The sequence below is a fragment of the Elgaria multicarinata genome, chromosome 9, assembly GCF_023053635.1.
Source record: "Elgaria multicarinata webbii isolate HBS135686 ecotype San Diego chromosome 9, rElgMul1.1.pri, whole genome shotgun sequence".
Lineage (NCBI taxonomy): Eukaryota > Metazoa > Chordata > Lepidosauria > Squamata > Anguidae > Elgaria > Elgaria multicarinata.
Window position 1 is genome coordinate 83,948,510 of NC_086179.1, and position 11,724 is coordinate 83,960,233.

General features: G+C 40.5%; 1 non-coding gene across 1 annotated transcript; it reads left to right on the plus strand.

The window, feature by feature from the left end:
- Positions 1–8,269: 8,269 nt before the first annotated feature.
- On the plus strand, positions 8,270–8,344 carry TRNAA-UGC (transfer RNA alanine (anticodon UGC)). The gene has a single exon. It is a non-coding gene; the product is annotated as a tRNA-Ala (tRNA).
- The last annotated feature ends 3,380 nt before the right edge of the window (positions 8,345–11,724 follow it).

Here is an 11,724-nt window from a genome sequence, read left to right on the forward strand (position 1 = left end):
GTCGATTGAGGCGGGTTTATACAACAGGGTGGGCAAAACAACACATGCAAATTTCCCCCCTCACATTCACACACGTGCACACGCACGCACACTTTCAAAGGAAACTTTTCCGTCTTTTCCACTGTTGGTCTGAACATGGCTTGAGGTGACATCGTGGAAGTTATATTAACTAAGGGTCTACCTGACAGCATCTGGCATTGTCATATTTTCAGCACCTGGTTAAGACTGTTCTCTACTACCAGCCATTTGATAGTATATGATAGGCCTTTTTAATATTAGTTGTTTTATGAGACTCTTGTGTTTTATTGTTATATTTTTAAAAACAACAACACCCAATTTGTTTCAAATAGTTTTAATTTTTTTTATGTTTAAGGTGCTTTATTATGTTTTATCATTTTAGGGTTCAGGTTTTTGGGAGAGCGTTGGCTATTGGGCAGTATAGAAATGTAATGAATGAATGAACTAGCTTTGAACGAATGGAGACCTTGCTTTCCGAAACAGGGTAAAGTATATCCGTGCTGGTATTGTCATTTCAGATTTCTATAGGGGGCAAAAAGATTTTGGTGGTGGTGGTGATGGGTATGTAAAGCACTGCTTTAAGCAAGGCCCAAAGAAATGGAAGCAGGATAACTTCATACTTGTCATTCACTCCCTGTTATTCTTAATTATCCATGTGGTAATAGGTCACAGTATGACAAATGGCCTGCTTGCATAGTTAGTCAGAAGCCATTGCTAAATCCTGTAAAGTATTTTCACTGACAGTTGGCTATTCCTGACAAGCAAATTACTGTAATGTTGCAGAAGAGGATATTAGATAGTTACCAGTATGTAAACTTGGCAACAAAATGGACTATGACTGGCAGGGCATGGGAGACCTCAACCCAAGCATAGTGGACAGGAAAGGTTCACTTTATCAGAGTCCAAAGGTCTGAGGAACCCTGGCTGCAATCTCATTGAGGCTAAATTGTAGATCACGCTTGGACATATTTATGGAAATATATTTTGCTATAGCCTGGTTCAGATAACACGCTAAACCATGCTGCTTAACCTCAAAATGGTTAATGGGATGCACTAAGGTCAATGCATTCCGTTAACCATTTTGTGGTTAAGCAGCATGGTTTAACATGTTGTCTGAACTAGGCCTATGTCTACATACTTATTGTCCAGATTTTGTGAAATTATCTGGAGCCAATTGGAAGCTGTGCAAGAGCAGAACAATCATTCTGAACACTGAGTTGATGGCCCAGGCTCTTCTGTAGAACAGAAAATATGTGCTTGTTCAGTTAAACTAGGACTTGTCAGTTGAGAGCCAGAGAGATTTGGGCTTCCCTCTGTCACATGCTCTCTCAAGAGCTACTATGCTCACAGTTTCTTGCGCACAGGCAGTGGGGGAGAAACAGCTAGTGGTAGGCCATGCACCATAATAATCAGCGACATTGATCCCAGAGACAGTGTGAACCAGTGCTGCTGATTTACAGGCCCCAAACATATGTTTTGGGTCTGTAAATCAGCTGACAACATCATCCGACATGCTGTCAAAGGTATTCACTGTAGTAGTAAGGTTTAATTGCAGTATTCAGGAACATAATGCAGGCATTGGATTATCAAAGATTTTCTGTGCTATGTGTTTATGTGTCTCTCTGCATGTAATATCTGAAAATATGGACTCAGGAGATCCCAGAAGCCATTTCAATTCATCTGCAGTATTTCTTCTCACATGTGAACGTCCATGTATGTCCACTTCAGATATTATGCTGCTCAGCTAAGAAATCACTCACTTGAATGGTTATGAGTGGAGCTGAGCCAGCTTCAGTAAGACGTCTGCATTGCAGCGGCAAAACTGTGAGAAAACACATCTGGCAGTGTGGGACAGAAAGTATTAGAGGATAGTTATGAAATTCGTTGTTGTTGTTGTTCCCCTATCTTTTCCCTCTTTCTTCGTTGCTTTCATGGCATCACAACTGATTTAGAACATGGATCATTGGCAACTTTCCCCAGAGTCCTGTACATTTTTCTGTGCCAGCAGTTTAGGAAACCCCAGAGGTTATGGATTAGCGTGTGATAACCTGAGATGCTCTGAACTGTTCCTGTATAATGGAGAACATACACATTTGGCATTTCTGTGGTATTCGTTGGCAAAATCTCGAATGGTAAGCCACGATCAGTGGGTTACAACTTGTAAAATAATGTCCTTTAGAAGACTGAAGAATTTGTAGTTGGGTTGGACGACTGCCAGAAACATCATGTTCTAGCTCTTATATCTTCTTCCCAAACGTTCCAAGAAGAAATGAAAAGATAAATAAAAATGACTGTTTGACATAAATAAATGTGGACGCAATTGTGACCTAAATGTTATCACCACTTGATCAGTAGCATAATTTGGACATTATGCTATATAGAGGACAAGATCTTGGCTATACAGCAGGCGGGGTATTTCCAGGGGCCGGAGGCACACCCTACCTCTAGCACCACTGTGCTGCCAAGATTTGGCAATGCAGGAGCAGCAAAAAGGGTGTTTGTTTGCTTTAAAATGGCCCCTTCTTGCTGCCACATTGCTCAATTGCATTGCAGCAGCAAACTGCCACATTAGGCTTTTAAAAGGATGATATTCTCCTGGCTGCTGCCACACCACCAAATTTCTGTCGCAAATTTGGCAGTGCAGTGGCAGGGAAACTTGGGGGTGCAAAAAATGGCCAAGGGGTGCATGCATCTCACAGGTTGCATATTATGCACCACTGCTTTATATTTTTTATTGTTCCTCATTATCTGGGCACTACCTCATTGAAAGATATCTTATTGTCCCACTGGCCACCCATCAGGGTTGTTTTTCAGAAAACATGGATGACATTTCTAGGAAAAGTCTCCTCAGGAAGTACATTGATACAAACTGGTTTTCCTCTGTGGACTATTTTCCAAGTAAATGTCATGTCCCCTGGATCTGGGACTCAGCATTATCTCAAGGAAGACGTGGATTCAATCAGGTTGTGAGTCACCCCACTTCAGAGGAAGCCCTTAGTGCCCCCTTCTAGGCCTTCCTATCCCAAAGACGTGGCTCTCCTATTGACATCTAACTTTGAGGGTGACTCCCCTCCATCTTCTCCTCTCTCTCAGCCAGCCCAAATCACGAGACTGCCGAAACAGACACTGGCCCTTTACGAACTACAGTCAGCATCCAGCAGATATGGAGCCACTGAAACATCCTCCCTGCCAGCCTTCTTAAGGCCTCCCTTGACTGCAGACCTTTGCTCCTGACAGGAAAAGCTGCAGTTAGGACTTCCTGCAAGACTCTGACATGACTCCTGCCTTGCCTGATGTGACCCAGGACAGATAGTGAGTGTGCTGCTGCAGTCCACTTCAGTCAACGTACTCTTTTGTCAGAAATGGTTTTGTATTTCTCAGTTCAAGGGCTCTCATCCCAGATATGATGCCATGGCCAGACACTCTGCCCTACCAGCTTTTACAGCACCCAGGAGGGTCCCCGTCCCCACAAATCAGTGGTCAATATTGTATGCAGAGCCTCTACAGCTACAGAAGGCTCCTTTCTTCAGAAATTCACCCTCCATGAGTAGAACGTGGCAGAAATGTGTGTGGAGGAGGTGGGGCTGACACAATCTCTCACCTCACATGTTTAGTCTAAATGCCTTAGGAACACCTGAATAGGACTTGTTTATTATTTATTTATTTATTTATTTAAAACATTTATATCCCACCCTATATCATTAAGATCTCAGATAAAAATATACAGTATAAAACAATAAATATGCACAGTTAAAAACAAATTAAACCATGATCCAAGTTAAAACAATATATAATTTAAGAGCAATAAAAGCAGTTAAAACAGTTAAAACAATGTGCCATTAAATTTAACCATCAAAGGCTTTGTTAAAAAGCCATGTTTTTACTTGGCATCGAAATTAAATCAATGTTGGTGCCAATCGGGCCTCCAAGGGGAGGGCATTCCACAGTCGGGGTGTCACCACAGAGAAAGCCCTCTCCCTTGTCCCAACATAGCATATATGTTGCGTTGGTGGGAAGCGGAGAAGGGCTCCTCCAACAGATCTAAGGTATATATAAGGAGAGGCGCTCTCTCAAGTATCGAGGTCTCAAGCCATTTATTTCTTCTGTTGTTTTGTTTTTAATTACCTTTTTTATATTACATTTTAATTAAGAACCTGTTTTTAATCTGGGTTTTATTGTTAATCAATAATGGTACCTTCAGTGCCATTTTTTAAAGGCATATTTACTTATTTTATTGAACTACTTCTTTCAAGGTAGCATCAGCTCACTTCTCTACCACCCAAGCATGCCTTCCAAAGGGATGAGCATTTTTCCTGACACAGGATGGGTGCCTCTCCTCTGTAAAACATTTGGGGCACAATCCTATGCATCCTTACACATTAAAAAAAAAAAAGTTCTACAGCTCCTAACGTGCCCCAGGTCGCATAGCTGGATTTCCAACTAAATCCTGTATATAAATCTCTGGTATGGATATATTGGGATACTGTGTACAATTCTGGTCACTTCACTCTAACTTTAAAAAGGCATTGCAAAACTGGGAAGGGAGCAGAAAATAGCAACTGAAATGATCAAAGGTTTGGAGAACCTTCCTTAGAAGAAAAGGGTAAAGCAGGCATTGGGAATGCATGATCCTCCAGATGTTGTTGTACCACAACTCCCATCATACCTTATTATGGCCTATGCTGGCTAAGGCTGATGGGAGTTGTAGTCCAAATACATTTGAAAGGTGGGCTCCTGACATGTATACCTGCCTCTACAAAGGAAGCGAGGTAGGTGGTCACTAAGAAGCAGTCCTTTTCAATTGGAACATCACCGTTGTGGAATGAGCTTCCCAGAGAGGCTCATCTGGCACCTACATTGTGTTCTTTTCAGCACCGGGTAACTTATTAATCTTTCAGTTTCTGTTGTTTGAAATCCGTTACTGCATTTTAAATCTTTGCATTGCTGCTACATTTTATTTTGGTTTTTATTTTTACCTTCTGTTGTGATTTTAAACCTTTAAACTTTTTATATTGCATCTTATCACGTCGTGATTTATAGTTTTAATTGTTGTGAAAGAGAGCTTCAGCCATTGGGTGGTATAGAAATCTAATAAATAAATAAATAAATAAATCTGAAGAGCCACACATTCGCTGCCCTTGGGCTAATGCAGGAACTCCGTGCCCATCGGGGGTGGGATGGGGGGAGTGGGGTTGGGTTTTTTTTTTAAAAAAAAACTTACATTTTTGTAGGAGCACTCTTTCTCGGTTAAAATAATAAAAAAAAAGGTGGGCACAACGTCTTCTTCCTTCCTGGACATCACGCAACATGTGTAGACTGAAGGGGGGGATCTCGCGATCATTAAATTGCAAGATCTTACCTTTCCGCCCCCCTCGTCTAGCCATGCCCAGAGAGAGAGAGAACCACATTCTTTTTTACTATTTGAAAACTGTGTGGAGATTCTTCCCTTTGTTCTCAGAGAGAAAGAGAGAGAGGGAGAGGCAGAGAGAGAACATATCAGAAGTTTATAAAATCTTACATGGTATGCTAATTTACTCATCCTCAGCACAGGTTTGTTTTACTCACTTTTACAACACCTGAACAGAATTTATTCTTCTTAATTTCCTAGTCCCTGAATATTGCTTCTACACACCAGTATTGCCACTTTTCAAAATTACGACATGGGGAGCATTTTCTTCTTGGATTCTGCTGCAATAGATCACTCACTGAAAATATGTTATGAGTCCCATCTCCCATTCTCTCTAGATCATACTGAGTCAAAAATAAATCAAATTATGTTTATTGGCGTATTTTCCCCAGGTCAAGATGCTTCAAAATTATTTTAACCTTGATAGAATGGCTGTAAGTGGCCTGTTTTATTTCTCTGAGTGGCTGCGTCTGACTGAACGGACTGAATTCACGTCTGAATGAATTGTATATTTGCTAGAGGTTTCCATACCGTATTTCTATGAACTATTTTTTATTTCAAGTTTTAATAGTTTTCCAGCTTTCATTGCTGATCCCAAGCCAACAATTCCAATTCCCCAAGGCTTGAGATGTATTACTAACCTGATCCTTGGTCATTATGAATTGGCGACTTGGCCTGGGTAGGAATGGGAATTGAGCAAAATGTTTTTCAGTTCTTTAATAGCAATGGGAAGCGAAATGAGTAAATGGGCTCCTTTGTGAAATTGATTCATCTTTCATCCTATATTTCAGTATCTATTTATTTCTCATGGTTTCCTCAAGGTCTGATTTAACTAGAATGTGCCACATCAGTCTTGCAATGTCTTACTATTTCAAATGGCAGTTTAATTTCTGGTTTTTCCATATACTGGATAATACAAACATAGATTCTTTATTATTTTTTTAGTGTGGGAAAGAATGAGAATGGCATATGCTTTTATTCCACAAGTTAAAATTTTGCTCCTTAAAATTATTTCTGTCTCTCTCCATGTATGTGTGTGAGAGAGAAGAGAGAGAGAAGAAAACATTAGTACCCCCAAATGTTGTCACTGAGATATTTATTTATTTATTTACTTTATTAAAACATTTATATCCCGCCCTATATCACAAGGACCTCAGGGCAGCGCACAGATAAAATCATACATATAAAATAGAACAATAAATATATAATTCTAAAACAAATTAAACAATTTATATATTAAAACCAATTTGAAATGTTAAAACAGTAAAATCCAATTAAAACAAGACAGTATGCAGGCTGGTGGATTTAGCCATCAAAGGCCTTGTTAGTTAGTTATTTACCCTATTTCTTCGATTCTAAGACACACTTTTTTCTCCATATAAACATCTCTAAAAATGGGGTGCGTCTTAGAATCACGAGTGTGTCTTAGGGTGTGTTTTTTCAGTTGGTGGTACTGAAATTAGTGTGCATCTTAGAATTGATGGCGTCTTAGAATCGAAGAAATATGGTACGTGCTTTTAAGGCCACTTCAACTTATGGCGACCCTATGAATCAACGACCTCCATTCTGTTGTAAACCACCCTATTCAGATCTTGTAATTTCATGTCTGTATCTTCCGTCATAAAGTCAATCCATCTCTTGTTTGGTCTTCCTCTTCCCTTCTACCTTCTGTTTTTCCCAGCATTATTGACTTTTCTAATGACTCACTCCTTCTCATTATATGTCCAAAGTATGATAGCCTCAGTCCTTAGCTATACCTAAGGATTATCCCAGGCAAATGGAGGGGTCATCCCTGCCTGCTCCCGTGATCCCCTGTGTGTCAGGGATGATCCCAGGATATAGGCCTGGTCTAGCTATGGCCTCAGTTTCAACATTTTTGCTTCTAGTGAGAATTCTAGCTTAATTTGTTCTAAACCCACTTATTTGGCTTTTTCGCAGTCCATGGCACCTGCAGAACTCTCCTCTAACACCACATTTCAAATGAATTATGTTCCTCCTATCTGCTTTCCTCATTGTCCAACTTCACATACCAAATGAATGATATGCCTGTAAAATAAACATTTTGCGCTCTGGTTTGCAGGGATGCTATGACTATAGTATATAGGTATGAGCAGAGTATATATTTAAAATCCACAGTGATCAGGAAAATACTGGCATGTGTATGACACATAATTGTGTCACAGAATCTCACAAGAAGAGTTGCTAGTGGAGAGCAGAAGTTGGGAGGAAGGTTTCAAGACCATAAAGGCAAATAGCATGAAAATGCCCTTCCGGTAGAGTTGGATGAAAAAATGGTTGGATTCATATTTTAATGTGAAATTACCAAAATTGAACACAAACAGGAACATAGTTTTACAGCAATACTTGCACTTTTTAGAATTCTTTGATGCAGATTTTTAAAAAATGACACACCAAATAAAAAAATTGCACACCAAAAATATGGATTATAGAGAAAAGTACCTAAAATGAGCACACTAAAATGTGTATATTGGACAAAGAGCACATGCATCATATTAAGGAAAATAGAGTTTGGGGGGAAATGTGTATATTTGGAAATGCAAAAATGTGAGTAATGTACATGAAAATAATGTACATAATTTTATTTGGACTTTTACTAAAATTTGCGAATGAATGCAGAAACAGAGAAAAAATAACTTAATGTTAAAGAGAGAGAGAGAGAGAAACTGAGCATTATAGAACCTGACAGATTCTTCCTTTGCAATTTTCAAGCAAAATGATTCCTGATTATGTGCTTTGGTAAATTTCATACCTGGCTATGAGTCTTGAATTCATTTCATACCTTTCGGGCCAGGACGTTGCCCTACTGGTGTGAAATTACCATGGGGAGGGGCCATAGCTCAGTGGTAGAGCATCTGCTTTGCATGCAGAAGGTCCCTGGTTCAATCCCTGGCTTCTCCAGGTAGGGCTAGGAAAGAATCCTACCTGAAACCTTGGAGAGCTGCTTCCAGTCCATGTTAACAATACTGGACTAAATGGACCTATAGTCTGATTCTTCCTTCGCAATAATCTGATTCTTCCTTTGCAGGTTACCATGGGCCAATCCAGCCTGCCTGGAGTCCCAATCAGGTTCTCTGGAGTTCCCCAAAAGGCCCCTCCCTTAGACCCACCCATTTCTCCCAGCTGCCAATCATTTAGTGGTTTTGCACACATTTTTCCCCATTCTAAAAGATTGAAATACCTTTCCCAAGGTTTAATTGCTGGCAGTAAGATCTTTAAGCTAAAATATGTTTGTATTTATTTATTTATTTATTTGTATTTGGTCCTCCTTCTTTTGGCTGTGGCCCTGACCACTACTGGAATGTAGCTCCTGAGAGCTTCTCCAGAATAGAATTTGAACCCTGTGTCATGTCTAACTCTACTGACCCTGTTTAGGGAGAAGGTGTTTCAGGTAATCAATCAGAATCAGATTCGGACCTAGAGGAGTCGGCAACAGACACCAGCTAGCTTGTACCAGTGGGGGAGGAAGCTCTCACAAGCGATTCACCAGCTGAGAGTCAGCCCTCTCCGGAGCTTATCTCCTCAAGGCCAAATCCTACACACTCAGTGAGAAGTGAGCTTTCTTCCGGAAGAGAGCACCCCGACAAGCTAGCTGATGCTACAGTCTGCTGGAAGCTAACACACAGAGCGGAAGGAAGACGTGGGAAAGTCAGTCCGACTAAGATTGCACCAGAACCTGCCTCCGCACCAAGCTCTCTGAAGTTATGGACGTTTAGGAAGGGGCTTCCTGTTCTCCTTAGTCAGACAATTGTCTCGCTTAGTTTGCATAGTATTGCCTAGGGGAAGTTTCCAAGAGATTAGTCTCTCTTCAGATAGAAGAGATGTTTGCTGCTTAATAAAAGCTTTGTAGATTACCTAGCAGGCCTTATCATTTGTTTCCCATTGAAAGCAGGAGCTTTCTGAGAAACACGACACCCTAGTCTGAAAGAAGTTCAAGATCCCTGCATTGGGGTATAGATTCCAAGCTTGATTTTGTTTTGTGTCTGAACATAAACTTTTTCAGACTTGCTCGTATCTTCAGCATATCAAGTTAGGTCACCTTGACTTGTCTTTTAGCCCGGAGTTCAGCCTCCATTAGATATTTGGCTCGACTTTGTTCGGACACTCGTCTGAAGCTAGCACTGCTCTGAACATGTGCCTCCAGTGTACATAATTTTGAGCAAGAGTGTAAGGATTATGCTTGCAAAGTGTTTGAAGTGGATGGCGTGGGAACAGTGGAAAGGGACACACCGCCTTTCCTGTGGTCACCAAGAAGCAGAGGTAAGTGTCTCATATTCTAGTAAGACACAGCATATATGTTTCTCTGCTTTAAAGTGAGCACCGTACTTGGGGGCAAATGAGAGCACTATTCTGCAGGGTTCCAGTTAAGAATGAATGAGAAGAAATGATTTTAATTCTGCCATGTTTTGGTGGGGAGTGGGATGCATCTTTTTGAGCTAGGGCTGTAGGGCTGTGCTTGGCAGCCATTTAATGACGGAAACGCCATTTTGTGATGGAACCGCCATTTTAAAGCACAGGACTCTGTAATGGAGAAACAGCCTACAACTTCCAGCATGCACTGCCTGGGAAGGCTGCACTTACCAGGGACTAGGAATGGTGGGCACCTGTGGCCTTACCACTGCCGCCAGCACGATTGCCCATCTGCCACTGTGCTCCAGTTGCACCAGTCCCTGGAGAGGTTGCTGCGTGTTCCTCAAGTGCCACAAAGCCACCTGCTTCCCCCAAGAGCTGCCCACATGGGTAACAAATTTCAATCTATTTATCCATTCATTGGGGAGAGCTGAAAAGAATCTATTATCTGTTCTATGTTTTTACATTTTTAAAATTTTTGTATATTGTCTGTTTTATTTGTACGGGTTTAAATTTTGTATATCATTTTTCTTAAATGTTCAATGTTTTAATCGTTGTAAACTGCCCAGAGAACTTCGGCTACTCAAAATCCATTTCTGGTGGAGGGGAAAAAAAAAAAGAAGCAAACTAGATCACTCTTCAAAAGAGATCATATTGCAGTTTATCAGAATGAAAGCTGGTGTGCGCGTACAGGTTAACATTATAAATTTCTAGACTGAACTTTAATTTGACCCAGATCCATTTTCAAAGGGCCCAGGAAAGATGTCAATATCTGCTTTGAAATCTGAAAGATCACAGTGAAACTTGGTATGTGCATTCACTAGATAATTCTTTATCTGATGGAGGATCACTAGTTTGACTCTACACACCCATTTAAAGTGGAACGGATGTGAAATACGTTGAAATGTAACACTGGGCTTCATTTGCTGAAAATCACCAGTCATTATTAGAAATGTTTAAACAAATATGTGGATCCTTCCTCAAATGTTTCACAAATGTTTGACAGCATCAATCCTGGAACCATCTTATCCCTTGATATTTTTTTCCAATTCCTTCTGCTATTTTTAAATATTGTTTCAATACATATAGAACCAGAAACATTTTCTACTACCTGTTAGGGTCTGTTTATTTATATATCTGTGATACCCATAATATCAATTTAACATCATATGCTCTTTATGTTATTTGATTACTGTTAGAAATTGTCTTCTGTTGCCTAAAAATGCTAATAGGAAAAAAAAAAGGGGGAAATCAAACATCTGTGAGCCCCTTTTTATTATAGTACAGAGTTCTCTTCCTTAGATTTAATTTTGTAGTTTGAACCTGCTACATACTGTTGCTTTAAATTGTTAGCTTGCTGTGTGTCTGGAGAAGTCATTCCAACGTGTTGTTATGATTTCTACTTTATTCAGGGTCGGCCCTCCCATGAGATGGGGTGAATTCCTAGTCTCAGGCGGCAGAGTGGTGAATTGCACAGTCCCCCTGCCAGAAGTCCAAGGTGAGCCTCATCCATTCTTTCCCCGTAGGCTGCCTTGGTGCTTCAGATTCTGACCAGTAAGGTTTAGTGAGGTAGTTTGATGTTTCATTTTATTTTAAAAGCAACTATTTCTGAACATCTCTCAGCTTGTTTCCGTAATACACACTGAATTGGAAACTGGAGTTGATTTGGTTCTTCGCATTATCTGAAGATTGGCTTCACTCATGCGCTTGGCAAACACACTAACCTGGTTGTTAAAGGAAGCTCTGAAATAGGTGTCTGTCCTTCTCCATATACCTTGGAAGGTCAGAAGTGCAGGGAGAGCTTCTCTCTCTCTCTCTCTCTCTCTCTCTCTCTCTCTCGCTCGCACGCACGCACGCACGCACGCACACACACACACACACTTTTTTCATTTTGTCACAGAACTATTGGTTCTAGTCCACTAACATTGGGT